General features: G+C 44.0%; 1 protein-coding gene across 1 annotated transcript in view; it reads right to left on the reverse strand.

The window, feature by feature from the left end:
• The window catches only part of LOC137618672 (zinc finger protein ZFP2-like), a 188,625-nt gene that overhangs the window by 75,180 nt on the left and 91,275 nt on the right, over positions 1–22,170 (reverse strand). The gene's annotated exons all lie outside the window — the stretch shown is intronic.

Raw genomic sequence — 22,170 nt, forward strand, 5'->3', positions numbered from 1 at the left:
TAAAACAAACAATTAGGCATTTCAATAACTGTACTCGAATAGAAAAAAGGGAAGATATATTCACGTGGTGGAATAAACATCCACACCAAGATTTGAAGGCTATAGCCGAGATAGCCCTTGCACTTCCTGTCACTCAAGTGAGTATAAAGCGAACATTCTCAGGGTTGAGATAAATTTTGGATGAACTAAGACTAGGCATGACGGATGATATAATAGATGCCATTATGTTTCTAAGATGCAATTCATAATCAATTTGAACTCTTATGTTTGGTTAAAAGAAGTTGCTATTGGAAGGTATTTTCCTATAGCCTAGGCTACAAGCTATATTTTATTAATGTCGAGAAAAAAGATTTAGTTTATTTTATTACATCTTAACTCTAGTTTATGAATGTTCAGAAAAAATATTTAGTTTATTTTCTTACATCGTAACTTTAGTTTATTAATGTCGAGAAAAAAAGATTTATTTCATTTTATTACATCGTAACTTTTGAATGTTGAGAAAAAAAATAGTTTATTTTATTACAAGGTAACACCAGGCAATGCTTTTAAGTTCTATTAATGGTTAGATTATTGTATATTTTTTTTCATAATAAAATCCTTAAAAGAGGAAGTGATGGTTTCAACAATATTATTATTATTATCCAAAAAGTCATAATACTGGGAAGTATTTTGAATAATATTTCATGCACTATATTTCATGTACTAAATATACGGTATAGTTTCCTGGCAAAACATGTTTTATGAATCCAAAAGTGAATACTCTTGGTTTTGTATTAAAAACTAAGGAACAGTATTAAATATTACTACAAATATCCTTAGCAGCCGCAGCCATATTAGTACGGTATAGGTACGGAATTACGGTACGGTATTTTTTCCGCATTGTACGGTACAGAAAAATTATTGATAGTACAGTACGAAATTACGGTACGGTATTTTAGCCAGGTACGGAGTACGGAAAAACATTCCGTACCGTATCGTACTACCAGCCTTGGTTAAGACTTATAGTGAAGGTGAAGGTTGAAATGTGTAGTGTAACCTAAAGAACCCAGGTTTGCGATTTATTCATACAGAAACTAAATCCTTCATTCAAGAAATAGGACTCACCAATTACTATTATTATTATTATTATTATTATTATTATTATTATTATTATTATTATATTATTATTACTACATTATTGTTATCATTACTTGCTAGGTAACAATCCTAGTGGAAAAAGCAGGATGCTAAAGCCCAAGGGCACCATCACGGAGAAAAAGCTATATGAAAAGTTACGAATAATGAATATGAGTTCCTATAGATCAGTGACAATGTTAAAATAGATCGGTCATAAATAAATATGAAGAAGCTTATTTAGTCTGTTTCGAATAAAAAGATTTGCTGTAAGTTTGAGCTTTTGAATCTTCACCGATTCAACTGCCTCGCGAGGAACATCATTCCACAAACTGGTTACAGCTGGAATAACACTTCTAGAACACTGTGTAGTATTGAGCCTTATGATGGAAAAATGCAAGAATGTTAGAATTAACTGCATACCTAGTACTACATACAGGATGGAACATTCTAGGAAGATCTGAATTCAATGGATGGTAAAAATTACAATAAATCTCATGCAACGTGCATAAAGAACTCACTAAAAGAGGAGAGAAAAAGGAATAAAAGTAATTGTTTGTGCAGTTGAAGAAAACAGACAATGTCTTTCTAAGAAGTAAATTTGCAATCAATAATTACGCGAAAATTTTATAGGAGTCACATATGATTAAAGAATTATTATCAATGCAGAAATCTGGATGTTGAGGAGCCAGTGTACTCAATCTACTTACAATCATACTTTCAGTTTTGTTAGGATTCAACTTCTTGCCCCATAATTTACACCGTACACTAATTTTAGCTAAAACTCTATTAAGGGATTCAGTAACCACAGATCAACATTCAAGAGATGAAATTGGGACAAAGAGAGCATCATCAACTGCATATGCAACGAGCTTGTTTTCTAAGCCAAACATCATATCATGTGAATATAGTATGAAAAATAATGGGCCAAGAAAACTACCCAGAGGAACAGCCGATATTACATTCTACTCACTATGGTATTGATGATGAACTACTCTCTGCAATCTATTTCTTAAAAATTCATTGATGGTGCTAAGAAAAAAACCTAATTATTCCAAACAGTGGAGCACGTTAAGGCAGATTTCGCCCCAAATCATGCACTTTGTGATATAAGCATGAAACTTGGCATGATTGTTGCGGATAGGTCACTTTTTTCAGAAAAAAAGGTTCTAGCAACGAAATGAATTCAATATGGTGGCCATTTTTTCAAGATGGTCACCAGACATGTCCTTGTTTTGTGGTTTTGCTAAAAAACATAGTCAAATTATGATTTGAACATGAAATTTGGAAATAATGTTCTGTTTAGGTCATGTTACCAGCTAAAATTCAATATGGCAGTCATTTTTTTCAAGATGGTCACGAAAAAAATCCCCGGTTAGTGGTCTTGCTCTAGTGTCAAAGTACAAAAGACGAATTCAATGAAACATTTTTATCTATTGCCATTATAATACTAAATTACATGCAGAGAAACAGAATTATTGCACAATTAGCCAATCTGGCATGATGAAAAGCATATTTTTCAGAGTGGGTAATCCTGTGAAACCCTTATATTCCAATGATTTTTTGGAAAAATTCGCGTATATTTCCTAAGAGTTGTTTTTTGCTAATTGATCCTTCCAACAAATAGTCCCAAACGAATTGGTCGCATGATTTTCAGCATGCCTTTCAGAGAAAAATAAATGAACAAAAATAGTGCTAATGCTCAACAGTGAAAAATAACTTGGTCAAATCTATAACATTGACAAAAATATCCATTGCTGAGATCTATCTTTTATCCATGAACTGCTATCCCCCCTCCTTCACCACCTAATCACACAGTTTTGGGTACACAATGGCCCCTACTATAAAAGTGGTTTGTCAGCTCTGATTTATGAATGGATAAGTACCACTTTCCAAAGTGAAGTTTGGTAGACCATTTGAATTTGAATTACTTTGCCCTCGCAAGCATGGCTAGACCCAAATTTCAGTCACTGTTCTTTGCTTAAAAATCTCACATGGGCAACTGCACAGTGGAGTACACACTATTCCAGCCTTTGAGTACTTGCATCGTCCACCACTACATTTGATCTTCCATTCAGACTTTGTCCGTCCACGACAGCTTTTAGAAACGGTTTCTAATGCAGTCAAGACAACTTTCCATTTGTCATCATTTTTTGACCCATCCCCACTAGGAAGAACAAGGAGGTTCTGGCTGACATATGATAGACTACCCCTAGATATGACCTGCTTACAAGGCAAAGCAGTTGTCATGTTCCTTGAATACCCCTTATGCTGGGGGGATTAACTTGTATGGCCTCTGCTTTCTGGTGTAAAGGTCTAACCTAGCATCACTTCCTGCAGTGACTGCACTTGACCAGTCTTACATGAGAACGATGATTCTTTCTAAAACTTGTAGATCCAGGTCCTTAACTTCAGACAGACAATCCCTAGGTTTCCCAAATGTAGCAGATGCTATATTGCATATATTCCAAGTCATCCATGATGTCTTTTTACCTTTGGCATTGAATCCTGATACTATATAGGACCCGGAAAATGTATAAAAGAACAGCATGCCTTTGTTTTTTCTGGTCCAAAGGAAGATGCAACCTCATGGATTGGGATCCATCGAGTGTGCTGTGCCTTGCCAAACACGACCCAGATTTTTTCCACGCCAATTGCAGCAAGGGATACCATAAGGCTGGTGGCTATGACTACACTGTCTGTGTCATTGGTTTCAATCAGAAGAGACTTAAATCCATCCTTTGCTGCATGCCAGGCGTGTACAAACATCCTCGTATCTGCCTCTTGATGTGAACAAGGGGCAATTCCTCCAGGTTAGCATCTGGGCGGCTGGATCTTGTTAGAACGTTTTCTTCCTTTGTTACTATGACTTGTTTGTTATAGTCATTTTACTGGCTTCATCAGCAAGGAGATTGAACAGTTCTGTTGTCACTGTCCCGGAGAAAGCTTTTTTAATTGGGTGGTGTTTAGTTCTTTGCCCTAACTCTCCTCCTGATAGCCTCTCCACAGTTTGGTCATGCTTCAGACCTCAGACTAGACTGCTAGTATATGTAAAAAATTATATGGGTCCTCTAGTAATTACTACTGCATTATCCCACCTTAGGTATAATGGCCTTCTTTATGTATTCTTCAAGTGTCTTCGGTGTGACTGTATTCACCTGACAAAAAACATCCACAATGTTTCTGGAAGCTCTACCTTGCTTTGCAGTACTTTAACGAGATCTGACTTACTAGTGACGTATAGTTTGCCCTGTTTGCTGAGTGATAAGGGGCAAGACTGGTTCTCAAGTTTGAAAAACTCAGCTGAATCACACCCTCTGGATTGGCAGGATATGAAAATATGAGAGAAAGTTTATAATCCTCCTTTAGTAGTTGTGTGTCTGACTTCTCTGTTCGATCTTTCCTGGTTCCCTTTCTCTCTCCAGATGTGCTACAACCAGCAGTGCTGCTGAAGGATTGGCAATATCCTTCGTGTCAAGTGAAAGTAAATCCTTAGGTTCATCTGCAAATGGATTCCCTATTTCTTCTATTACACTTCTAAGCCGCTGCACATTTTCAAAGAACATCATTGCAAGATTTTAGGTTCATAAGACAATATGCACTGGGACTTTTAAACAAAGCTTTAAAATGAGTCCGCATCTGGCGGCCATCTTGAAAAATGGCTGCCATATTGAATTTTCTGGAGTCTAGCACTTTTAACTGATAACAAAACCTACACAGACCATTATTGCCAAATTTCATGTTCATATACAAATTTGCTGTTTTTTTTAACAAAAACATGAAACAAGGATGTGTTTGGTGGCCATCTTGAAAAATGGCTGTGATATTGATTTTTTTTTTCATGGCTAGCACTTTTTTCTGAAAAAGTGACCTATAAGCAGCAATTATGCCAAATTTTCTCACAAATGCACAATTATTTGCTTAACCTGCTCTACTAAAATTAAGGCTCATGATTGACGTGGTCAAAAGCAGCACTAAAATCGAGGCCAATCATACACATTTCCCAACCACAATCAATGGATTTCTGTACAGCATTGGAGATTTTAAGAAGGGCATCACATGCTCTGAGACCTTTAGGAAAGCCATGTTGCAAATAGGGCAACATGATTATCTTCAGCATACCTATTTAGACTTTTTGCCAGAAAACGTTAAAAAATTTTAGATGATAAAAGGATTTGTGGAAATAGGGTGGTAATCAGCTAAACTACAGCTACCACAAACATTTAGCTAATGAGATAACATTATCAATTCTTCAACAAGTGCTAAAAGAACCTCTTCTTGCTAACTTTGGGTTACACTTCCATAAACATCACCATCCATCAAGAGTTTTAATTTTAAGGGACCAAAAAGCTAACCTAGTTAGTTTAGCCTCAGAAAAACCGGAATGTTTATTTTCCTGTTTACTTTGAAGCACATCAACCAAAAGAGGTGACTTTTCCTCTCTTCAGTGAGTTACAGAGCCATCTGGTTTATGTAAAGGATGAACTGTTAGGTTTTCACCATAGAATTTAGATTTAAGGGTAGCCCACCACTTATGTTCCTGGGTTATGCCAGAAAGGGTTTGTTGTATAGTTGAATTGCATTCATTTTCAGTAAAGGCATAAACTCTCTAAGCAACTGCTTTTACCTTAGTATAGTTACTCCTAATCAAATCTAATATGACAAATTCGGAGATAATTTGTATTTTTCCTAACCATACAAACCTTAGTTATTTACATAGGGTATTACTTTTGGCGTAGCTGAAATGACGAACCGTTAGATTTTAACGAGGGTTAAACTACCCCCACGCTAGTTAGCACAGGGGTAGGGGAGGGGTAGCTAGCTACCCCTCCCCCCCAACACACTGGTGAGCTGCCTCACTTCACTTAGAGGTAGGGCTTGTCTTGGGGGACAGGGCTGGCGGGCAAATATGTGTAAATAGCTAAGGTTTGTATGGTTAAGAAAAATACAAATTATCTCCGAATTTGTCATTTGTTCCGTAACTGTAATACAAACCACACCATTTACATAGGGTGACTTACCCTTAGGTAGGGTGGAAAGTCCCCAGCCTTACTGGCTTTAGCTTACCCGTGGACTCAGAATCCGAGTGAGCAGCACTCGAGAAAAAGAGTCCCTGCACCTCGCAAGTTTCTTGCTACGCAAGAAACGTGCGGCCTACATAAGCTCGTGTGTGGAGGGAGGAAGTGTGACTTGTCCTAGGAAGTCGATCTGAAGTCCTTTAGCTGGAATTCTAGGCTAGGACGTTCCCAATACCACCTCGTCAGGGTATGGGGGATGCGACAGTATTAACTTAATACTAGGAACACAAGGAAGCATGGTTTACCTGCAGAGGTTTTAGGTCAGCTATGCAGAGAACCCAGGATGCTGCTTTCCCCAAGAGAGGGGAGGATGAAGAAAGAAGTAAGGTCCAGACATACTTCTTTCATTCATGCAGTCTAAAGCCAGGTAACAATGCCCCAACCTTCTGCTACCTGTCCATTAAGGAGCCTGAGGTTAGACCAGCTGTTGTGTAGCCACCACAGGGCCGATAGAAAACGTACCGAGGCTCCTGTGGGTCACGTCCTGCAGGTAATGGGCGTGAAGGTCGTTTGACGCTTCCAGACTCCGGCTTGTAGCACCTGCGTCACAGAGTAGTTCCTCTTGAAGGCCAGGGACGTTGCGATGCCTCTGACATCATGTGCTCTAAGGCGACGTGACGGAGGAGGGTCTGGATTCAGGGCGTGATGGATGACCCTTTGAATCCAGGCTGAAAAGGCATTCTTGATGACCCTCCTCTCTGTCCTCCCTGTTCTCCCAAACAGGGCTTGCACGTCAGGACGAACTGCTGCTGTTCTTTAAGATAACCCCTCCGACTCCTTACTGGGCATAGTAGGATAAGGTCTGGGTCATCTGTTACAGAATGGAGACTCGAAATCCTGAAGGAGTCGAACGGAAGGTCCGGGACTCCAAGATTTTGAGTCTAGTAACCAAATCAGGGACGAACCTGAACGTTACCTCCACCTATCCTCTTGAATGGGCGACGTCGTACGAGAGACCATGAAGTTCGCTGACATGCTTGGCCGAGGCCAGAGCGAGCAGGAGCACCGTTTTCCAAGTCAGGTGACGATCAGAAGCCTAGCGTAATGGTTCGCAAGGAGATCTCTTAAGAGCCCTAAGAGCCCGAACCATGTTCCATGGAGGAGGTCTCACTTCTGACTGGGGGCAGGTAAGTTCGTAGTTTCGTATGAGCGAAGAAAGATCCAGCGCGGAGGAAATGACTATTCCTTTCAGCCTGAAGGCCAGGCTTAGGGCTGAGCGATAGGCTTCCACCGCCGAGAGCAAAAGGTGCATTTCCTCCTGCCACTATATAATAACTCCGCTATTGCTGGAATAGTGGCATCAAGGGGAGAGGTAACTCTCCCACGACACCAACCACAGAAGACTCTTCACTTTACCTGGTAGACCCCTGCGGATGACTTTCGAAGGTGTCGAGACATCCGCTCCGCAACTTGTTGCGGAACGCCTCTCTCTGTGAGGAGATGCTGGATGGTCTCCAGGCGTGAAGCCGAAGCGATGCTACGGCTTGTGGTAGATGTTGCAGTGTGGTTGTTTGAGTAGCTCGTGTCGTGGGGGAAGCTCTCTCAGGAGTTCCGTCAGGAGATGCAGAAGTTCCGGGAACCACTCTGCATGATGCCGCAGCGGAGCTATCAGAGTCATCGACAGGTTGACCAATAGTCTGGTCTTGTTGAGCCCCCTTCTCAACAGACAGAACGGTGGGAAGACGTAGACGTCGATGTTGTCCCACCATTGTAGCAAGGCATCTTGCCAGAGTGCCTTGGGGTCTGGGACTGAGGAGTAGTACAGCGGCAGCTTGAAATTCATGGCTGTCGCAAACAGGTCCACAAGGTCAGGACTTGTTGGCTATCAGGTGGGCCCGAAGACCACTCGGTACTCTCTATCTGTGAGGCCCTGCTCAGACTGTCGGAGAGCGCATTCCTTTGCTCGGAATGAAGCGAGCCGATAGGGTATTGAGTGGACTTCAGTTCATCTCAGTATCTCTACTGCAAGATGAGAAAGCTGTGATGAAAAGGTACCTCCCTGCTTGTTGAAAGAAGCCACTACCATGGAGTTGTCGTTCACGGAGTGACTCGCCAGGGTCTGTTGGAAGTGTTGAAGGGCCAGAATACGGCCTTCATTCCTAGCAGATTGATGTGGAGGTACCCTTCTGGTTCTGACCATAGGCCTGATTCAGAACGTGGCTCCCCCCCCCCCCCCCCCCGCCCTTCTTTTGACGAGTCCGAGAAATGCACCAAATGCGGGGGAAGGACGAGAAGATCCATTCCCTTGCGAAGGTTTCCGTAGGTTAACTACCACTGCAGGTCCATTTGTTCCGCAGGTCCCAAAGGGACCAGAATGTCCGGGGAATCGTCGTCTTGATTCCACCGGGACTTGGGCTGCCAATGCAGGGATCTCATCCTGAGGTGGCCGTTTGGAACTAGCCTGAACAAGGAGGAAAGGTGACCTGGGAGGCGAAACCATGATTGGGCTGGAAGCTCTCCTCGTCTGAGGAAAGGTTCTGCTACTCTCCTCAGCCTTGCTATCCTGACATCTGATGGGAAGGCTTGGAGATTGGAGTCTAATATCATACCTAGATATCCCAGTTGTTGAGATGGAAGCAGAGAAGACTTCTCGAGAATTACCATGATCCCTAGATCTTGGCAAAGTCCTAGAAGCTTGTCTCGGTGTCGAAGAAGGGTCAATTCCGAGACTGCCTGGGTTAGCCAGTCATTCAGAAAGCGAAGGAGATGGATGCCGCTCCTGTGCGGCCAATGCCATAAAGATATCAGGGTGAACATTCTGGTGAATACCTGCGGTGCTGTGGAGAGATCGAAACACAGCACCTTGAACTGGTATATCTTGTTGTCTAGACTGAATTACAAGTACTTCCTGGAAGATGGATGGATTGGGATCTGGAAGTACCCGTCCTTCAGATCCAGTGTGCACATGAAGTCTTGTGGTCTCACTACAAGCCTGATCGACTCTGCTGTTCCACGCTGAATGAAGTTTGTTCGACAAACTTGTTCAGGGCTGAGAGGTCGATGACAGGTCTCCAGCCTTCAGACGCTTTCTTACAAGAAAAAGTCGACTGAAGAAACCGGGGGGGGGGGAGGGGGGGAGCTGTTGATGACATTTTGGAGAGCATCCTTCTAGAGCATGGTCTCGACTTCTGCCCGAAGAGCTAGCCCCTTTGCCGATCCCATGGCATAGGAGCTCAGCGACACTGGATTCGCTGTCAGTGGAGGTAGAGATGTAAAGAACGGGACGCGATATCCTTGGCTGATCACGGAGATTGTGCAGGAATCAGCCCCGAGTTGCTGCCACCTGAACGCGCAACCTTACGCATCCCCCCACTGGGGACCATGCAGGGGTGTTGCCAATCCTAGCGTTTGCGGCCTCGGCCACTCCCTCTAGGATTATTGCCTTCCCAGGAGGACTTCCCGCCCTTCTTGTCTCTGACAGGAGGGGACTGCTGTTTAGACACCTTGTCTTAGCTGCCAGGGCCGGTTCCGTTGTCCTAGGCTGACGAGGCTGTTGTTGTTGAGGCGCTGGAGTCTTGTGGGGTCCGGATGTAAGCGCCTTAGGAGGAGCGAATCGTGATTCGACTTTCTCCACCTCTCAGCTGTCCGTTCCCCGTCATTGGGCTTAAAACAAGGTCTTTCCAAGGATGGAAGAGTGTTTGAGCTTGCCGACATCCATGGTTGGGACTTCCGAGAGAAACCTCTCAGTCACTGCATCTCAATGCTTCAACATCGAGTTTGGTCCACAAGTTCGAAACTTGGTGAGCCGGGAAACGATGGTGCTCGTGCCCGAGAGGATGAAAGTTTCCATGACCTTCATGGAGCTCTCCTTGGACAAATTCTCGGATCGCAACAGGATGCCCAGAGATCCAAGCCAGATGACCAGCCACAAAGTGGCCTGCATGGCACACTTTGCGGCTTTCTCCTGGCTTAAGATCTCCAAAGTCGAGAATGTCACCTGCCGGGCGGAGAATTTCTCGAGAGAAAAATTCCCTGATAAGCCCCTTCCACGGAATGGTGGAGAGGAAGGGCTAAACCAGGTTCCTCCATGATCTCGAAGTACCTCCTCTGCTGACGGCTGACAGACGCAGTGTCAGCGACTCCCGCTGGAGGGAAGGGGATCAGACGATCCTGAGGAGTAGAGATTATAGGGCCTGCCTGAAAACGAGAAGAATGTTGCCCAGACCTCTCTGAAGCTTCTTCCTGCCCCTGCACATGCGCTGCTTTGCGTCTACAGGTGAGAGATCATGCCGACAATGATCTGGAAGTACGCGCTCCATATGACTCGCCAGGTTGCCCGTTTAGCAAAACCCGACGGGGATCGCAGACAAAATCGCGCTGGGGCTCGCGCGATGGAAAATTCTTGGTTCGCGCGCGGGCGAACATGGGTGCGCATGTGCGCGGGCGCGCATACGCGTGGGCGCGTGGTCGTAAGGGCGAGAGCAGGCGGCCGGGACTGCCGCTTGCGCGATGGAAAACCGTTGATTCGCGCGCGGGCGAACATGGGTGTGCATGTGCGCGGGCGTACAGGTGAGCGGGCGTGCAGGTGCGCGGGCGTAAGGGCGAGTGCAGGCGGCCGGGAGACCGATGGCGCGTTGACGAGCAATGGGGCGTTTTGGTGAGCGATAGCTCGTAGGCGGGCGAAGGTGCGTTGGCGAGCGATGGCGTGTTGGCAAGCGATGGCGCATTGGCGAGCAGTGGCGCGTAGCGACCGATCGCGTACAGGAGAGTTAACGCGTGGGCGCGTAGGAAACCTACAACGATTGAAGCGTTGGCGCGTTGAAAACGCTTGCGCACAGGCGAAGAATCGTGCGGGCGCTTAGGAGATCGCTGGCGCGCAAGGAGAGCCCAGGGGTGCCTGTGAGCGCCCGTGCGCTAAATTAGGTGTCTCCTGGGCAGCGCGGTGTGAAGTGGAAGCGTGCTGGTGCGTTGGCGCGCTGGAACTGGAACCGAGCGCGGGAGCGCTTGGCGCGAAACTCCAGAAGGGCGCTGCGAGTCCAGAAGAACCTGTGAGCGCATGTGCTAACGTAAAAACTTCTTGAACTGCACGCGACGAGGCAGTAACCGGGAGATCGTAAGCGCGTAGTTGCGTGGCCAGAAGATATGCGTGGCCAGAAGATATCAGCGAGGGTGCAGAACCAGAGAGATGGTCGGAGAGGAGGCGAAGGAATAAACTCCTTGCCTGCGCCCAGATCCGAAGATCGTGGGCGCGAGGACGAACGTTGGCGCGCATTGCGCACATCAGAAAAGGGCGATCAGATGTGCGCCGGCGAGCAAGCGATCGTGGGCGTTCAGGAGACCGTTGGTGTACAAGGCGCGTAGCCACACAGAAGGTCCCAGAAGCGTTGGCGATCAGGAGATCTACGGCGAGACTCAGCTACAGGAGAACGCTGGAGTGTTGATTCAGCAGAAGATTGATCCACAGCAAGAGAGTATTTGCGAACTACTGCGCGGGAGCGCGCAGGAGAACAAGGTTGCACAGGTAAAAACCTGGCACTAAGGGACTTACTCCCATTGTGAGATAAGCCCTTAGCCCCGAAGGGACTGGTGCCCGACGGAAAGCGGGGTGGAGTGGCGCCCACTGCGTATCTGCGTCCAGGAACGGAGATGAGAAGGTCTGGCAGGTGTCGTAGATCGCGAACAATCTGCTGAAAGGTCTAGCAAAGCAGCTGTAACGGTCTGTTCTCGTTGAGGAAATTCCTCTGCGGCTGAAGATGAAGACGACCACTAACAGGAGCACCATCATAGTCCTCCGAAGAGGAGTCTCTGTTAGTGAACTCCCCCGAGGAGGAGAGACACTCGAAGGAGAGACCGTTGGACTCAGCTGCCCCCTCGAAGGATGTTCGGAGGGGGGAACTGAGCCCTCAGCAACATCAGCAACAACAGCAGGGGAGTCCTCCGAAGAGTAGTCTCTATGAGTGTCCTTCTCGTGAACGAGAAAGGAGAACACTTCGTAGAAGAGACCAGATTAACAAGGCTGGCCAACCTTTTGTTTCCAATGCACCAATTTTTTTCACTTCTAATTCAGATGCGCCACACAAACTTTAACCCCCTTTCAATCCCTTAAGTATGGTGATTTGGACATATTTGGCAGTTATACATATTTAATATATATATATATATATATATATATATATATATATATATATATATATATATATATATATATATATATATATATATATATATATATATATATATATATATATATATGCATACTCATATATACATTTATATATATATATATATATATATATATATATATATATATATATATATAAATATGTAAATGTATATATATATATATATATATATATATATATATATATATATATATATATATATATATATATATATATATATATATATATATATATGTGTGTGTGTGTGACTGTGTGGACAGATGTAGCAGCTGTAAAGGAAATGATTTAACATGGATACAAAGTACATTGTACTTACTATATTGGCACTGAATTTGCATTCATTAGTTATTCCTGAAATTACTAATAAAAATATATGAACACAATTAGCGGTTTTAAAGGTAATTTCACTTGCAAAAAATAAACATAACTATGTTTAATGAGATTTTGTATTTTGCTTTGCTTTCACTAAATCTGTAATATTAGGAGTTAAATTAGTAACTGAGAGCAACAGAGAGCTCTTCAGATTTGAATCGGATAGTCGCGACCTCAGTTCTTGATCATTTTCATGGATGAAAATGTTTGCTCGCATCTGCATGTTTTTCCAAAGCGACAGGCATAACTTTGGGTAAATTTTCTAAATTCTGGAAAATGTTCACCTGTTAATAATCGCCAAAATTTAAGCATTTCAGATGCACTTGGGAGTGAGGGAAGCTCATTAAATTTACTCTTCAGTACTCAATTTGCTTTTAGATCAATTAGTTCCATCTGTATATTACTAGGCATCTTCAGAATATTATGTTCAGTAAGTGAATATGGATTCATAAATGCAAGCATGCAATCATCTAGGCTTCTAGTAGTAATATGATTTTTTTAATGTATTCTGTAAAGTTGGTATTTGATGAAGGTATTATATGTGTCTAAACTCTAACACATATATAGAAATTGTGTATTTTGAATAATTAGACTGACACTAAGGAAAGGGAGGGAAGTGGGGGGGGGGGAGGCAGAGAGCTGTAACAAAAACTGAATTATAACAATTATAATTATGTAACTCATCTAAGAATGTTCACTAATAGTAAGAACGAATGAACCCCGAAGGGAAGCGTTCTACACAGAAGCTGAAAAGTTAACAAATACAATTAGATTGATTAAAAATAATTGAGACAAAATAAACGGAGTAGCAACTCAACCCGCAACGGGAAGGAAGCTACTGTAAAACGTAGTAGTAATAAAAGGGTGAACGACCTCAAGAAAGAGAGAGAGAGAGACCGTAGTCAAACTAAACTCCCATGTTCCCTACGCTGATAGACCAAGTTCCCCGTAGGAAAGGAGGAACAGCGGAGAAACAGATAAATAAATAAAATCCAGTGATGACGATTCCCCACGGCGCCCGCCGAAGGGAAGACCAAAGGACCAAGGGAGAGATCGCGACACATGAAATGTCACCGTGGGGGCCTGGGACCACACGGAGATGTTGTCGTACAATTGAGTGGACTTCCTACACACACACACACACACACACAGCACAAACACTAAAAAGGAAACTTACTGTATTTCTATACTCAAATATATACATAAACATAAGAATGTTTACATATATATTGAGTATAAGAAAAGTAAGTAATTAAGTAAAGACAAAACATTAATGGCTGCCATGCGAGGACGGGACAGAGACGTCTGCTCATCGTCCGAGCCAAAAGTGAAGTGAGGCAGCTCACAAGTGTGTGGGGGGAGGGGTAGCTAGCTACCACTCCCCTACCCCCGTGCTAACTAGCGCGGGGGTAGTTTAACCCTCGTTAAAATCTAATGGCTCGTCATTTCAGCTACGCAGAAAGTAATACCCTGTGTAAATAGCGTGGTTTGTATTTCGGTTACGGAATAAGTTACTATTCAAAATATGATAAGCATAGTTTCAAAATTATTAGTTTATAAATCCTGTAATAAGGAGCTCTGATGAGTGCTTCCCTTGAGAAACAAAAGTTTCTGAGCATAAGAAAATATCATACCGTATTGAGGCAACTGCTAGGTCTTGAATATTGGCATGCAGTCCAAGAATATTATAATACAGTAAACAACATTGGCGAAGTTTAGGACATACTGGTCCCGGGTTTCACTTAATGTCTCCAGTCAGGATAAAAAGATTTCTCATATATAAAAACAAACTTAACAATAATGGTAACAAAAACAATATGTTCAGAGATATAAAGTGACTGATACAAAAGACTAAAAATAAAATGTCGGATAAGATTAGTCAACATGGCAGAGCCAATATACCATGCAAGGCTAAGTACCCTTCAGGATAGCCACTTCAACTGAAGGGAGCACAGTAAGGATGGTTTTCAAAATTAATGCATGTAAAGAAGATAAAGAAACATAAGGAAAAGGTAAACTCTTGATAAACCACCAGGCTTTCCTGGTTCTTTTATTATGCATTCCCAACAAACCATTTAAAAAAAACAAGAGGGAGAGAAAGTAAATAGAATAGTGTGCCCGAGCGTACCGTCACGCAAGAAAGCTCTAACCCAAGACAGTAGAAGACCATAATATAGAGGATATGGCACTACCTAAGACTAGTGAACAATGGTTTTATTTTGGAGTGTCCTCCTAGAATCGCTAATTACCATAGCTAAAGAGTTTTTCCTATTCTGACCAAGTGGAAAGTCGCCATTGAATAAATACAGTGCACTAGTTAACACCGGGAGTGAAGATGAATTGTTCGTTTACCTCAGTGTTGTTAGGTGTATGAAGAAAGAGGAGAATGTGTAAAGAATAAGACAGACTATTCACAGTGTGTGTAGGCAAGGAAAAGCTGAGCAATAACCAGAGAAAGGAATCAAATGTAGTACTATCTGGCATCAAAGGGCAAATTAACTCTTTAGCAGTACCAACACTGAGACAGGGGCAACAGATTTCTTTACCTTTGAAACCAACCTCACCATCTTACCTGCTGGGAGAGAGACTACCTTAACAAACTTACCCTTCACACCACGCCCTTTGCCTCAGGCATCACTTGAGGCTCCCTGACACAGAGAGAACCACCGCACTTTTCACCACTGGTGTCACCAGAAACACTTGAGGCTCCCTGTTACGAAGGGAACCACCACACTCTTCACAACTGGTGTCACCAGAGACACTTGAGGCTCCCTGTCACAGAGAGAACCACCAAACTCTTCACCACTGGTGTCACCAGAGACACTTGAGGCTCCCTGTCACAGAGGGAGCCACCACACTCTTCACCACTGGTGTCACCAGAGACACTTGAAGCTCCCTGTCACAGAGGGAACCACCACACACTTCGCCACTGGTGTCACCAGAGACACTTGAGGTTCCCCGACACAGAAGGAACCACCACACTCTTCACCACTGGTGTCACCAGAGACACTTGAGGCTCCCTGTCACAGAGGGAACCACCAAACTCTTCACCACTGGTGTCACCAGAGACACTTGAGGCTCCTTGTCACAGAGGGAACCACCACACTCTTCACCACTGGTGTCACCAGAGACACTTAAGGCTCCCTGTCACAGAGGGAACCACCACACACTTCCCCACTGGTGTCACCAGAGACACTTGAGGTTCCCCGACACAGAAGGAACCACCACACTCTTCACCACTGGTGTCATCGGAGACACTTGAGGCTCCCTGTCACAGAGGGAACCACCACACTCTTCACCACTGGTGTCACCAGAGACACTTGAGGCTCCCTGTCACAGAGGGAACCACCACACTCTTCCCCACTGGTGTTACCAGAGACACTTGAGGCTCCCTGTCACAGAGGGAACCACCATGCCCCATAACCCCCGGCGTCACCAGGGACACTTGAGGCTCCTTGACAAAGAGGGAACCACCATGCCCTTGACCACTGGCGTCACCCGTAACACTTGAAACAAAGGTAATTTCACAGGGAAGTACGAGAGGAGAGATAGCCTTAGCTACCAGCTCCCTCATAAACATCATGAAGGGCCTACCTGAAAGACCAAAGGAAGACCAAGCCTTACTTATGTCAAACTTGTCATCAGCAGTCCGCATGGTTGCAGTAGAAGTCTCCAGCCTCCAAAGGAGAATAACACACACTAGTGGTTCTCCACGCATCAGCAAAACCTGAAAATTCAGCTGATGTACAATCAATTCCTCCTGACAACTGCAGCATACTCCCAAAAGATCAATTCTCAGGTGTATGCACAGGCTCGGCAGCAGCAGTAACACCTCAAGGAGAGAGAAACAGAAAGACTTCCATGTGTCTTGTGCATTACCCAGTCTGTCCCTGATGAAGGCTTCACTTATTTTTTCCTCTTCAAGGCATATGCCTGAGGATGTGACCTACACTCAGAACACTGCCAACATGAAGCACAGAGGGAGTGAGTATCAACACCCACCTTAGACACACACCAGTTGCCCTGTCCTCCCTTCTCCTGCAAACACAAACTTCTTGTTTTCACTCCACAAAAACATAAAATTCACTCCCAACAAGAGAAAAAAAATAGATAGTCTTTCTAGTCATTGTCTGCACATCTATACACGGCAGCAAAAGTGAGGAATCTGCAACTGGAAAAAGGGCAGAGATCCTCGTCCAATTTGTTAATAAGTTGGATAACTGTTTGTTATCCATCTTTAACGACCAATTACAGATTGCACTACCTGCAGCAGGTAACTCACTCTAACTCCAGCCGGCAGTTGTGTGGTGTTTGTGGAAGGTAATAAAACTTGAAATGACTTACATTTGTATGGTTAGGAACAATACAAATTATTTTCTAAATATGTGACTTGTTCTTATGCAAAAACCCACCTCAAGTCACTCAAAAAGGAATCTTCCTCAGGTAGGAGGAAGGACCTGTGAGCTGTTTGGCTAGCCAAACAATAACCCGGGGCAATCATACAGTCCTGAAGAAGAGCAATGATGCATGTCATCCTTGCATCTCGTGACCCATGGATATAAATGCTAATGATTATGGCTCAGTGTTAGTTGCTGCTATCCTAAAACCTGCATATCTCACAGTCTGCAAAGGCTAGAACAGGATTATAGGACTTGAAGGGTAATCACGATCCTCCTTGAAAAGGGAAAAGAGGATACACTTTTACCTGTCGTAAAATATCTAACTGTCACAGTGAGCTTACCTGCACGTGTCCGACCAGGATGAACACACGAGAAGGCGACGATAAAAAAAAAAAAAAAAAAGGAAACAAAAGCTAGACATTCAACTTTATACATATATAGTAACACAATAAAGGGTGCACCTAATAACTTAGACACTATGCTAATTGTCCTGTACAGAGCTGGCTCACTACACCATTTACTGGTCAGCTATCACAGGTCCTATTGAGAACATGTCCAAGGACCTGTAAGTGTAATCCTTGAGACAGTGAGCTGTAATCATAGTATGAGTCTTCCAGACTTTTGCTTTAAGCACTTGTGCTATTGAATGATTCTTGCTGAAAGCTATCATAGCTGCAATTCCTTGTACATCAGGGGTTTTGGGAGGTACACTTGTGGATGAATCTCTCTGAGATTTATAGGTTTTCATGACAATTTCACATAGCCAAAAAGAGATTATATTCATGGTCACTTTTCTTTTTTGTACTGAAAAAGGTTATGAATCACTGTACAACAGTGACAATTTCACTTTAGATTGAGATGATGTAAAAGTACGGTACTGTCATATTACCAATGAGCCATGTGACTTTCAGTGAGGATTAACCACCCACCCGCTAGTTAATGGGGGGTAGGGGTTAGTTTGCTATCCAACTCACTCACACACCTCGGCTGAGTAACCACTTTTCGCTTGAAAGTAGGACTTCTAGGGGGATAGGTGCTGGGGGGGGGGGAATCTGTATAAATAACTACAGATTTGTATTGTTAGGAAAAATACATATTATTTCCGAATTTGTCATTTGTTCTGGTAATAATACAAACCAACGCTATTCATAAGGGATGACTTACCTTTAGGAGGGTGGAAGTCCATGCCAACTGGCTTCTTGGAATTGAAATGGGGTTTCCACATATGTGCAAAGCACGTAACTAATAGAAACCACGCTATGCATGGCCATCGGCCTACGCAAGCTATGTGCTTATAATAATAGCAATGTGACAGATCTAGGTAAAATTCTCTGAAAACGCAGGAATCCTAGAATCAACCGTAGATGTTACCCAATCCAATATCTCTTTATACCAGGTTACACAAGGGAAATGATTCTACCTGGAGACAGACTAGGTCAGATTTGGAAAGTACCATAGGTACTGTTACCCCACAGGGTGAAAGATGAAAGATAGAACCAATCATTCTTTGTCATTCATCTCAGACTTAACCATGGTTAAACTCTTCGCTCTTTCATCTGCTACTTTTACATTAAGAAGCCTGAGGTGTGTAAGCCAATTAGTGTGTAGCCACCACAGGATCAATGGAGAATGTCTCCATGTTCCTGTGGGTCATGTCTTCCAGGAAGTGGGTGTTGAAGGTTGTTTGACTCTTCTACACACCCGCTGACAAGGCCTGCATCACAGAGTAGTCTTCATAAAATTGCATACTCCTACCCTAACGTTATGAGCTCACGTCTCCTTATGAGGGGAAGGATCAGGATTCAACGCTTGGTCCATAACCTAGCGAATCTGAGCAAAGAATGTGCTCTTGGTGGTCGTTCTCTTAACCTTCCCTGAGCTGACGAAGAGAGCTGACACTCGGGCTTGAGCTCTTGTAGTTTACTTGAGATAGAGACTCCCGTTTCTCTGGCATAGCAATCGTTGATCTGGATCATTGGTCCTTCTGCGAACGATACCCAGTCTGAATGGCTGGAATTCTGTGACACGAGTTGCCAATAACAAAATCGAGTATTACCTGGTCCATCAAGGACTAGTGGTCGCCTTTCATTGCCAGTTCCAAGAGATATTTTCTTCCTGAAGGTAAACTAGGAACTCCTCTGTTGCTGGGATAGGAGCATCGAGGGGAGAGATATCCCCTCCATGCTATACCATACAGTCTCCTTGGGCTGTTATGCCCGAAGCGGAAAATCTACATAGGTATCCAGACATCCTCTTCGCAACTTGTTGTGGAAAGGAAGGAGCTGGATAGTCTCCAGAAATGAAGTTGCAGGGAAGATACGGCTCAGTGAAAGGTGTTCACATGGGGCAGTTATTGTCACTGAGGGAGTTCTCTTGGGATCTCCGTCGGGAGCTGCAGATGAGTCAGCTGGTCGTGACGAGACTGCTGGGCAAGACGAGTCTTGCTGGGGAGACAAGTCTGATGGCCTACTCCCGAAGATCAAGGGCGGGGAATGGATGAAACCAATTCCCGTAGGATCTTTAGGGATCTCCGTCGGGGACTAGTCTGTCTTGCTAATGAGATGAGTCTGATGGGTGAGACAAGACAGCCGACTACGTGGCATGCCCTGAAGTGCATAGCAGGGAATGAGTGAATTCAATTCATGCCTGAGGAGTCCCCAGGAGGGGAGAACAAACAGGTGAAGGAAGTCTCTCTTGCTGCTGCAGTTGGCAATTCTCCCCACGAGTAGGAAGATTGTTGACCAGTGGTTGGAGGGACTTTCCTTCAGAAGGAAGAGTTCCGGCACCTGGAGATGAACCCCCTGACCGCACTTTCTGTTTCCCATCCACGAGTTATAGTTCAAGTTGTAGACTGACAATGGGTGTTGTCTGAGAAACCGGTCAAATCTAGAATCTGAGTTCCCTCTAAAAGGGAGGGGGGGGGGGGAGGTGACTTGGGCTTGTCCTGTAGGAAAGCTACCCTCATCTCTAGGATTTTTAATAGGTGGTACCGTTCAGACTCTAACCAGAGCTCCAAGTCTGAGTGATACAGTATGGTCCCCACGCCCTTTTTTTGATGCATCTGAAGGGAGCACCAAATTCGGGGAAGGGCCAAGAAGGTTGACTTCTCAGCAGGAACATTGTTTGTCAATTGTTTTCTTAGGTCCGTCTTTAGTAAAGCCCCAAGAGAAGGGAGGGATCCCTCATGCCCCAGAATAGGTTGGATCCAAAGGAGACTGATGCGGTCTTGACGAACTCGAGTGAAACAGTTTACACTTGCATTTGTGACGGGCCGAGAGAGGGGTTGTGAATTCAAAGGCAGATTGGAAACGACTGAGTTATATATTAAGGAAAACTCTTCTTTATATACAAAACGGCAAGGCAACAGGACATGGCATGTTCGAGGGACAGACAAAGTTCAGAGCAAAACCGGAGACATGATCATTCAGGTTCTTTTTAGTGCGAGGGAAGAGCGCACATACAAGCATAATATATACAATAGGAATTATGTACAATTGTGTGACACACGGTTGGTACATGGCTCCCCCTCTAAAAATGACATACTGAACATGTTAAATAGGTGCCCTGAATCTGGAGAGGTAATAGTAACAACTGCGCCGATGAGCAGCAGTGAGTGGCTGTAGAAGTCGTTGGTTGGGGTGCGAGCAAGTGGTAAATGATGGTTGGCTGTGTTGCCGCTCCGGCTCGTCACGGGGTAGGTGAGTGTGTCCTACGGCATTCATAGGCGAGTGTGTCCTACGGCATTCATAGGCGTGTGTGTCCTACGGCATTCATAGGCCTACGGCATTCATAGGCGAGTATATCCTACGGCATTCATAGGCGAGTATATCCTACGGCATTCATAGGCCTACGGCGTTCATAGGCGTGTATGTCCTACGGGATTCATAGGCGTGTATGTCCTATAGCATTCAAGTCAGCTTCGGTTGAAGTTGAAGAGATGATCTCTTCGTCAGGAGTGGAGGCGTTGATGGAAGTTTGAAAGTCATGAAGTGGGTTCACATCACGAGGAGAGCCGTCTGCGACAGGTTGCAGGCGAGTGATACTGGTCATTTTCCCGAGGGTGAGCGAAGCCCTTTGGTCCCCCAACGGTTGTTGAGAGAGCTGAAAAGGCGTTGCTATACGGGCGGCTGGCGACGGCGAGTACTGCTGCAGAAGGTATGCGTTGACGGCGTCATAGTAACGGTGAGAGGTGTAGGGGGGATGGGGAGGCGGGAGGAGCGAGTCACTCCGGGGTCACCAATGTGACGGGCCGAGAGAAGGGTTGTGAATTCAAAGGCAGATTGGAAACGACTGAGTTATATATTAAGGAACACTCTTCTTTATATACAAAACGGCAAGGCAACAGGACATGGCATGTTCGAGGGACAGACAAAGTTCAGAGCAAAACCGGAGACATGATCATTCAGGTTCTTTTTAGTGCGAGGGAAGAGCGCACATACAAGCATAATATATACAATAGGAATTATGTACAATTGTGTGACACACGGTTGGTACACATTCATATTATAGTAAAATAAGTTATTAGCTATGAACATTCACATTATGACGCATTAGCCTACTCTTGTCACTACCGTCGGCTGTCGCTTGCCTCCCTCCCGTCCATATCCTCACCCCTCTCCCTCCTCACCTGCTCTCTCTCTCTCTCTCTCTCTCTCTCTCTCTCTCTCTCTCTCTCTCTCTCTCTCTCTCTCTCTCTCTCTCTCTCATTTTTCCTTTTAAATTCATGATTATTATTTACCATGAATTCTATAACAAGTACATTTTAAGGTAAAAAACACAATAAACAAAACTATTGCATGTATGAACGCACAATGCTACTGCGTATGCATATCAAACACATTAGCGATTTATTTATTTTTTCCTTTCGGTAATGAAATAAAAGATTGTAACATATTTTTCCTTTTAGTCTAATAAATATTTATTTACAATTAGCTTTATATCAATAAGTACATATTCAAGTTTAAAAAAACAATGAACATTACTTTATGGCATGTACGAATGCACAATGTTAATACACATATCAAACACAATAGCGATTAATTTTTCTTTCATTTCGATAAATAGATAACAGATCGTAACATATTT

This window comes from Palaemon carinicauda, chromosome 25 (assembly GCF_036898095.1).
Source record: "Palaemon carinicauda isolate YSFRI2023 chromosome 25, ASM3689809v2, whole genome shotgun sequence".
Lineage (NCBI taxonomy): Eukaryota > Metazoa > Arthropoda > Malacostraca > Decapoda > Palaemonidae > Palaemon > Palaemon carinicauda.